Below are 9,693 nucleotides of genomic sequence, written 5' to 3'. Positions count from 1 at the left end.
TCACTAATTTTAAGTGGCCGTTTAACATATTTGTTTTAACATATTTCAATCTGAAAAACTCACATGAAGAGAAAAGACAATAAGGAGAAATGTATTGATAAAATTACTTTGTCTTTGGCGCTCAGACCTCGACAGGAAACAAAGTGCTTAATTTTGATAGATATGCATGAACAGGAGCAAAGAATAAGGTTGTTTCCTCCCCAGGCCTGAAACTGGTGGTGAAGTGGAGATGGATGAAGTTGGTCAGTCTGTAGACTGCTGGTTATCAAGACGGTATGCTGAGCTTTATGGGGAGATCCAGTGGATTGCGTGAGCTGATACTAGAGCTTCACTCAGGGACCTGGAGGATGGAAGTCCAGTCGGATAACACAGGTTGAGAGAACCTGTCCATGATGAGCAAGCATGAAGTGACAGTGGAAAGGAAAAGCTCCCAGTTGGGAAGAAACCTCTGGCAGAACCAGGCTCAATATGGCGGTCTTCTGCCGGACTGGTTAAGATGAGAAAGGGAATGCAGTAAGAGGAGGAATGACATTCTGATTAAGCTTTAGCTAAGATGGTGGAGGAGGGGATGGAGGTGGGTTGAAAATGGGTTGAAATGGTGTCATCTGAATTAAGTTACACAGCGCATCCACCACCTGTGCACAGGAGCAGACAAGTGCGTATACATGTAGGAGGCCTTTTAAGATGAATTTTGGATGCAGATTGGCTTTCGTGGAGGTGTGGTTCAAAGTTGATTCGCTGTGTCCAGGTGGATGTAGAAAAACAATGAGTTTCTTCGGTTGAACTTCTGCCTAGGCTACATATTTGAAAATTTATATGTATTTTGGATATCTTTAATAGTATTCCTCCTATCTAAAATTAACATTTCAGATATCTAAAAAGTAATTCTAACTAGTACAAATGAGGTCACTTTCCCCCATTCATGTGTATTGGGGAAAAGTATGGGGACATTCAACTGGTCCTCATATGGTAAAGCTCTGTTCTTTGAGTTGGGGTCAGGTTTAGGTGTGAATTCAGTTTAGGTTAGGGTTAGACTGCGTGGTCCGGCTGGTTTCACATTTGCTGTCAGAAGCCACGTCTGTTTCCCTGAACACTGAATTTCTGTCCTGCCTGAATACTGGATCCTCTGTTCTGAGTCGTGACATCATTAGCCCATGCCTATACTAAAATTTAAGCGCTGATGTTTTTCTGCTTCGGTCTCAGCACCAAGTATTAAAATATTGTATCATTAAAACTTCTAATTACCTTTTTTCTTTGTTGGAGTTTGTCATACTCAATTTAAAGTAAGGACTGGATGATTATTATTAACGATTGGCAAAAAAAAAAAAAAAAAAAAATCTTATTGTCAAGCAAAATCGAAACTTCACCGTAGCAACCATCTTAACAACCAAAGGCTTTATCTGCAATAAAACCAGTGACTTCACACTGTCATCATCACATATACTCATATACTGTTTAAGCCACTGATCTATTGCTCATCCCACTCTTTGGCGCAAACTGAATGTAAGAGATTGTTTCCTAATTGATCCAAATATGCCTGATTGTTCCCGGGTTTAAACTGGTTTTACAGCCAGTGGCAAAGGGGTATAAAGCTGAACTAATACATCAACTACTACGTCCGCAAGCTTGATTGAAAAGGAGGCATCGGGGATGCAGTACAGGAGTAAGGAGACAAGAAAGGAACAAGAAATGTAATCCATCTCTGCCATCAATTATCATGGGCAATATGAGACCTTTAGGAAACATTTCAAAAGAATTCCAAGGCCTAACAAGGGTCCAGCAAGAATATTAGCAATGCAGTAACATGGCTGCATGATCTTATCACGGACTCCGGCATCTCTCTGCGAGGCTTTCTGATCACATGAGCAGACAGAGATTTAAAGAAGACTGGAAAATTAAGATGAGGTGGGTTGGCTTTACTTGCGAACAACAGATGGTGTTACTGTGAAGATTTGTCACTGCAGCCAAGATATTGAACTGTTGGCAGTTGGTTTTTGGGCATATTATTTACCCAGAGTTTACCAGTGTTCTATTACCAACCGTTTACATTCCACCTTCTGCCGTTGCTGACACTGCATGTGACTTAATCAGTTCTGTTGCTGTAAAGCACTAGACACAACAACCAAATACAAAACAACAAATGGCACCAAACCCAATTCAAATTTGTTTAAGTCAATTTATTCTTTGGAATTGGGTGTGTAAATTCTGAATGGCCATTTTGTAACATACTGGTGCCTTTCACAAATCCCCAGTTCAGTTAGTAGAAATAATATAATACTGGAATGCAGATGCTCACCACATTTGGCTTTTATTCACAGAAAAGTCTAACTTGTATCCTGATGATTCCAATGGAAACAGGGAAGGAAGATTTCCCAGGAGCTACAGTATGTCATGCCTAATTTACCTTCCTGCACTAAAGAAAGGCATTTAATTGATAACTATAATAATGGTTAGACAAGCATAATTCTGTCAATATACAGCAAAAATAATGCTTTATTTACTTGAAAATCCTTTAAATAGACAGAGAGATTGTAAAGATAAAATTGCCAGCCACAAAGAGAGTATGATTACAACCACTTAAAACAAAACTTGTCATAATCACACAGGAATTGTAATAATTGACCAGCCTATTTCTATACATCTAAAGTACTTACTCAGGGAAAAGCGTTCCCACAGCACTGACACAATTAGTTTGCAAATTAGAATTCAAAGATTGTCCAATGTGGCCATCAGAGGAAAGCAAACAGCACAATAATAGTTCACTGGATTACAGCACAAACATACTAATGCTAAAGAATATTTGTTTGACTCTATGAATGAGTCTCCTTTCTCCATTCTACAGAATATATCAGAGAAATTAGTGGCTTATGTTGAATCATACTTAGGATGCAGCCTTGCTAGCGAAGGCAATGACAAAAGGTCTCGAGTTGTAAAGTTTGACAAAATTATGTTCAGTGAGTTGTAAAATTTTAATGCAGAGGCACTAACAGTCCATCATAGCATGAAGGGAAGTATCTTTACTCAGTGTTTGAGACTCTGAATAGTACAGTTCATAACAAGACTGACCATCTACTGAATTACATTGCAAAGTACCTACGTACTTTACACAAAATGTGTGTTTTAAGACTGTCTAAAATCTTTCCACTGCCAAATTCAAATAAAAGCCAACGAAAAATTATGAGTGAAATGAACAAGATTAAAAGGCACAGCGTCACTTGGCCTCAAACTCAGAAGTAGATTACCTTGTATCCTTCAGCTGGTCTAAATCACAACAACAGTGAAGGCTGTCCCACATCAGGAAGAGGAGGTTCTCTGCCTTGACACAGCCGACGTGTGGAAGACTCTGAGGAGGGTCAACCCGCGGAAGGCCCCAGGTCCCGACAACATACCTGGGCGGGTGCTCAAGGAGTGTGCAGGTCAGCTAGCTGGTGTCCTCACGGACATTTTTAACACCTCGCTGGAGCAAGCCACAGTGCCAGCATGCTTCAAGTCTGCCTCCATCATCCCAGTGCCAAAGAAACCTCAAGTCACCTGCTACAACGACTACCGGCCCGTCGCACTGACTCCCATCATGATGAAGTGCTTTGAAAGGCTGGTAAAGGAACACATCGTCTCCAGTCTCCCCCCAACACTCGACCCGTTCCAGTTTGCCTACCGGCGAAACCGCTCCACTGAGGACGCCATCTCCTCTGCTCTTCACCTGAGCCTGGCCCACCTGGAGGAGAAGAACACCCACGTGCGGATGCTGTTCCTGGACTTCAGTTCAGCGTTTAACACCATCATCCCACAGCACCTGGTGGGAAAGCTGGAACATCTGGGCTTCAACACACCCCTTCGAAACTGGCTGCTGGACTTCCTCACCAACAGACCTCAGTCAGTCCGGGTCGGTCAGAACACCTCTGATGTCATCACCCTCAGCACGGGCTCCCCTCAGGGCTGCGTCCTGAGCCCCCTGCTGTTCACCCTGATGACATATGACTGCGTCCCCAGGTTCACCACCAATCACATCGTGAAGTTTGCGGACGACACCACGGTGGTGGGCCTCATCAGGGACGACAACGACCGGGACTACAGAGAGGAGGTGGAGCAGCTGGTGGACTGGTGCAGTGAAAACAGTCTGATCCTGAACGTGGAGAAGACGAAGGAGATCATCGTCGACTTCAGGAAAAACCGCCCCCACCATGCTCCACTGCTCATCAACAGCTCAGCTGTGGAGGTGGTCAGCAGCACAAAGTTCCTGGGGGTGCACATCACGGACAACCTCACCTGGACTGTAAACACTTCATCTCTAGTGAAGAGGGCACAGAAGCGCTTGTACTTTCTGCGGAGGATGAGGAGAGCCCGCCTGCCCCCGCCCATCCTCACAACCTTCTACAGAAGCACCATAGAGAGCGTTCTGACCAGCTGTCTCTCTCTGTGGTGTGGAGGCTGCAGAGCTTCTGACTGGAAGAATGTGAGGAGGGTGGTGAGGACAGCGGAAGGAATCATTGGGGCTCCTCTTCCCTCCATTAAGGACATTTCATCACAGCGCTGTGTGTCCCGAGCCCGTAATATCATCAAAGACCCCTCACACCCCCACCATGGACTGTTCTCCCTGCTGCCCTCTGGAAAGAGGTTCCGCAGCATCCGCTGCAGATCCACCAGGTTGTGCAACAGCTTCTTCCCCACTGCCATCAGACTGTTGAACCTTTGATCCACAATCCGAACTCTGCACCTATTGCACATTATCGGGCATCAAATGCTGCTGAACTTTTAACTTTTAGCCCTTTAAATTGTTCATCTCATTGTATTTTTCAATAACGCATTTTTTGCACAAATGCCATTTTGCACTGAACCACTGCAACTTGCACACTGTCTCTTATCCTCTGCACTGTTCACACTTTGACCACTGCTGCACTTTTTGTATTTTTCTATAACTCGTGCCATTGTGAAATATCAATGCAACGTTCATAAGCTGTATGTAACGCAATTTCGTTCTGTATGCACCCTGTGCATACAAAATGACAAATAAAGAAGTCTAAGTCTAAGTCTAAGTCTAAGTGTGACAACAGGACATATTTCAGGGTGATAATAGTACGATCCCTTCAAGCAAGACACCAGCACTGTTGCAAAGATTTGTTTGAAAGAGTGTAAGCCTTGGCAGACAAGTGACAGCCACAACATGAATAAAACATCATGAGTGAAGGGATAAATTCGGAAATCTGAGAACATGTGTTATCGATCTAGAGCATATGATGCAGCAAAGCAACTAATTTGCAGGTGCAAGTGGAGTGTAAATCTTTCAAAAATTGACAAACAGCTTCTGTATTGATATTTTTTGATTAACATCCATCCATCCATCCATCCATCCATCCATCCATCCATCCATCCATCCATCCATCCATCCATCCATCCATCCATCCATCCCTTGTCCACTAATTGGTCAGCTCTATAAAACCTGACATAGCTTCTGCAGAGCTTTAAGTGAGGCCTTGTGGAAAAAAGGCAGCTACTGACTTGAGGTAAATGAGCCTGTTCTCACCCTGCTGACATAGCTGGATCCTCTCCAGATAGCACAGTCTTGCACACAGTTCTCCTCTTGCGCACTGTGACAAAGACCGATGTCCCAACATTAAGCACCCTGCACCACTTTACATCTGACCATAACCTCGCCGTGTTTCCCCATCAGTGCTATGGTGTTACGTTACTGCAGGTCTTCTCAACATCAGACAAGAAAAATGGACATGTCTGCCTGCTTTCATATTCATTGGCTGTAAATATTTTAAGAGTCTGTCCAAAGTAAACACTGGTCAATTCGGCTGAGCAAAGTTGCACATTTGTCAGTGCTTTGTATATAATTACAGCTGAGGCTTTAGAGCCAAACTGAGCATTAAGAAAATGCATGAGATGTGGTTTGGCTTGTTTTTGGAAAGCAGCAGCAAAATGGAAATTTATGTTGCGGCTTGCCAAACAAAGAAATGAAGGATAAAAGTATTTATTTAGCTTTCTATGCTTTGCCCTATAATTATGTTTGTCTCCACAAAGCATGGAAACAATTTCTCAAAGTAATGTAGCTGAAGGGATTCTTAGAATAAAGATTGCATGGAGCCACAGATTTAAAATTAGATCATGTTTGATTTAGCAGAGTCAAAAAAATAATATGAAATATAGTTCTTCCAGATGGTTTCTATCAACACTTATTGCAACAGTAGGAATGATTGGAAAACATGTGACTGAAATGTTATACTGAGCTTTAACGCTTGAGATGAATCAAGCTCTAATCTCTTGTTTGCCCAGGGAAATTAATTAATCAGCAACTTAACTAGAAAGAGATCTCTGTTTTCTCTTTCTGTTCTGTGCCACATTGATACTCAGGATGGCTGTAAAACAAGAAATCATGCCCATGTTGAGCCTGAAGATGAAGATAAATCATTTGTCTTAAAAGAAGACATTTGTGCCAGAGGAAACTACTCAGCGTAGGAATCCATCTCATTATTGAATATTTATTTTGGTTATGTTGTTCTGTGCCCCCTGAACTTTTCCACTTCTAGTAACATTACAAGCTCTCACTCTAATGCATTCTCTTAGGTTTCAAAAGATAGACCAACACACAGTGGTGCATGTAAAAAAAAAAAAAAAAAAACAGCATACACAGTTTCAACATTTTCTATTCATCTTTTCTACCATTTGTTAAAGAATATAAGAATCGCAGCAGTCAGGAAGTTTTAAAACATTATCCAGAGCTTTGGGGATATTGTGTCCTCATTGAGGACTGGTCACACTAATAACAGAAATTGGAGACCATATGGAACAATAAAAAATTAAGCAAGATAAGGCTGTACACAGATGTGGAAAACCATGAAAAATACAGAGTAAACACTTGCTATTTGCTTATTGCCCAGGATGATTTTTATTTTTATTTTTTTTCACAAATAAGCTCATAATAAAAAATATAGCATTTTGAAAAATCTAATTTCTATTTCTTCATAATCTTAGCTTAAACTAAGATTAAAGCTAGTTTGATAAAAGGTTGTTCTAAATATGCTAAGTATAATTGGCTTGCAATTCTCAATTATATGCTACTTTCTGTTGGGATCTGGGGATATACCACCTTCCTCCAGCAGAGTGCGCCGTGGGTCTCCTGGGGCTGGAGCCCTCCAGCACACCTGAGATGCATCTACTCATCAGGAGACCTTCCCTTTATAAGCAGCTGCCAGACCTTGCTTCGACGCTGCAGTGTTGACCTTAGTTTGGTTAGCAACCTGAGCCTCTGATACCTGAAAGAATCTTAGTTGTCTCAAGTGAGAGAACAAATTCTTACTCTCCTCTGTTTTTGCTCACAGGAAACCTGTCTCAAGCCTGAAGCTCTGGGTGAGCTTTTCCTGCCTTCCAGCCCTGGTGAGCCAAACCTGAAGATTCCTATTTGGATTTCCCCTGCTGCTCTCTGTGAAGAGCTGGAAACTCTGATCAAGGTCTGCCATTCAAAGTCAGAAGCTAGACGCTGCAGCTGCTTGTGTACTCTGCTGAACCAACAGTCTCTGGACCCAACGGTTCCCTCTCTCACAAAGAGAAGTCTGGATCCCGTCAAGGTAGAATCAGAATTATCTAAGGACTCATTAATCATCTGCCTGCCAGCTAATCAAACTATCATCTCTGCAGACTTCAGTGAACCCAACCCGGACCAGTTCCTGATCCAGTTCATGATTCTGTGTGTCAACATCTTTAATAAACTCTGTGAAACTTTTACCCAGCCTCCGTTGTGTTCTGCATGTGGGTTTGATATTAAACCAATCATGACACTTTCTGCTTTTCTTTAACATGAGATCTTTAAAGATATGTTCTCTCACAGCTTTGCACCTTTTGGTTTTGTTTAGGTTTTCTTTTTGAGTTTTCATATGTTTCATTTCCATTTTGTGGTGTTTTCTGGTTTTATTTTAGGTCTATGTTTTTCTTGTTTGCACTCTTGTGTCAGTCTCCTTCTCCTAGCTCCCTTCTAGTTTCTTCTGTCCACTCCTGTTCCTCGTCTGCTAATTAGTGCTCCCATTGTTTTTGTCTCCCATATATACGCCTCCTGTTCAGTTACTCTTAGTTGGTTCCTTGTTGTTTCTTGCCTCTTTGCGTGTGTTTTTCCTGATGTCTTCTGGATTTTGTTTTTTCTGTATTTTGTTATTTTGGTTTTCTTTCTTCTGTTGCCACCTTTTTTTGACATTAAATCTGCAAGAAACCACCTCAGCTTCCATCTTTGCATTTGGGTCTTTCAAAAACCTCCACCAAACCTGACATTTTCACATTGTTTGAATACATTTTAACTCAAGTTTTAATTATAGGAAGTAGATCCTCTGTTGGGAAGTGTTTTTTTTTTTTTTTTTTTTAGAAGTTTGGAGTTTTTTTTTTTTTTAACACTATCGCTACTGGAATGAATGTTTAACATCCATACTAAGGTCTATAAATGCTAAAATCCAGCTTGTGGATTTTCAGCAGTCTCTCTGAGTATTGTGTGGTCTAAAAGCAGGGTGCACCAGTGGTGTACTGTACTCTAACACAGGGAAGATTGACAATGGTCCTGAGAGATTTTCTCTTATAAATAATTCTCCCAGCAGATCGTAAGACTTGACATCAATCATGGCTTGATTGAAAGCTTCACATTTTTCTGAGACTTTTGCTGTTCTCACACAGCTGAAATCTCTAAACCATTGAAATGTAAGAACTTTAACATTTTTGTTTAGTTTTTTTTACTAAATCTGTGTTCTTCTATATGCAAAACATGGAATTAAATTAGTTTCAAATAACAAAAAAGTTAAATTAAACATTTCAGAACTAAAAGTGGTTTTATTAGAGCAACACGTCAGTAATGAATTTATTACATTTGTGTTTGTCTATCCCTCATTAATTATTTGCGTCCTATGGACACTAGCTCGGGATATTAGCATTCATGAGCATCAGCAACCAAATAGAATGTAATCATAATCTTCCAATGATCACAAACTGTAAAAAGCTTTACAAAACTATGAGGAACCCTACTGTTTTATCTGTACACTACATGTCTCACTTTTTGTCCATATATAGATGTTAAATGTTGCTGTAGCTTTAACTAAAGTGGAGGAAAAAGAGACTAAGATAATAGACAAAATTATATTCCAGGTTCTTTCATCCCAAATCCATTTAACCTTAAGATAACCTCTCTGACAACAAAATGTGTGTTTTTTCTGTGTGTGTGTGCAAGCCTTGGCTGTCCATTATCTGCTCAATTTCTGCACAAATTCCTCTTTGATTGCTTTGCAGACTGTCTTGTCTGCATTCTCTGTGGGATTGGACAATCTTGTGAGTTCAGAAGAACACATCTGTCAAATATTGAAGAATTGAAAGAGCTGTTTCTTTAAAAACACAAAATGATTTCAACACAGGGGAACAAGACTTAAGATTAAAAAAAAAACTTATGTTTAAGACACGTGTTTTTTTTCCAGCCACATGCAAATTAAAGGAAGAAAACAGACTACACTACATTAAAAGAATAATAATTTTTGTTTGTGTTTTTCTTTTTAACTTAAAATGACAGAGTAAATTCAAAGAATCCAACTAAGGATCACTAAATTGCTTGGGCAAATGAAAGGTATATATAGTTAAAGTTAAAATTTGAAAGCTTAAATATAAAACCAGAAAAAGAACACTTGGGCTACGTTCACACAGCAGCCTGAAGTGACCCAAAGCATTTTT

Source organism: Cyprinodon tularosa, unplaced genomic scaffold, assembly GCF_016077235.1.
Source record: "Cyprinodon tularosa strain WSP-4 unplaced genomic scaffold, ASM1607723v1 ctg343, whole genome shotgun sequence".
NCBI lineage: Eukaryota > Metazoa > Chordata > Actinopteri > Cyprinodontiformes > Cyprinodontidae > Cyprinodon > Cyprinodon tularosa.
Note: the sequence above shows the minus strand (reverse complement) of the source record.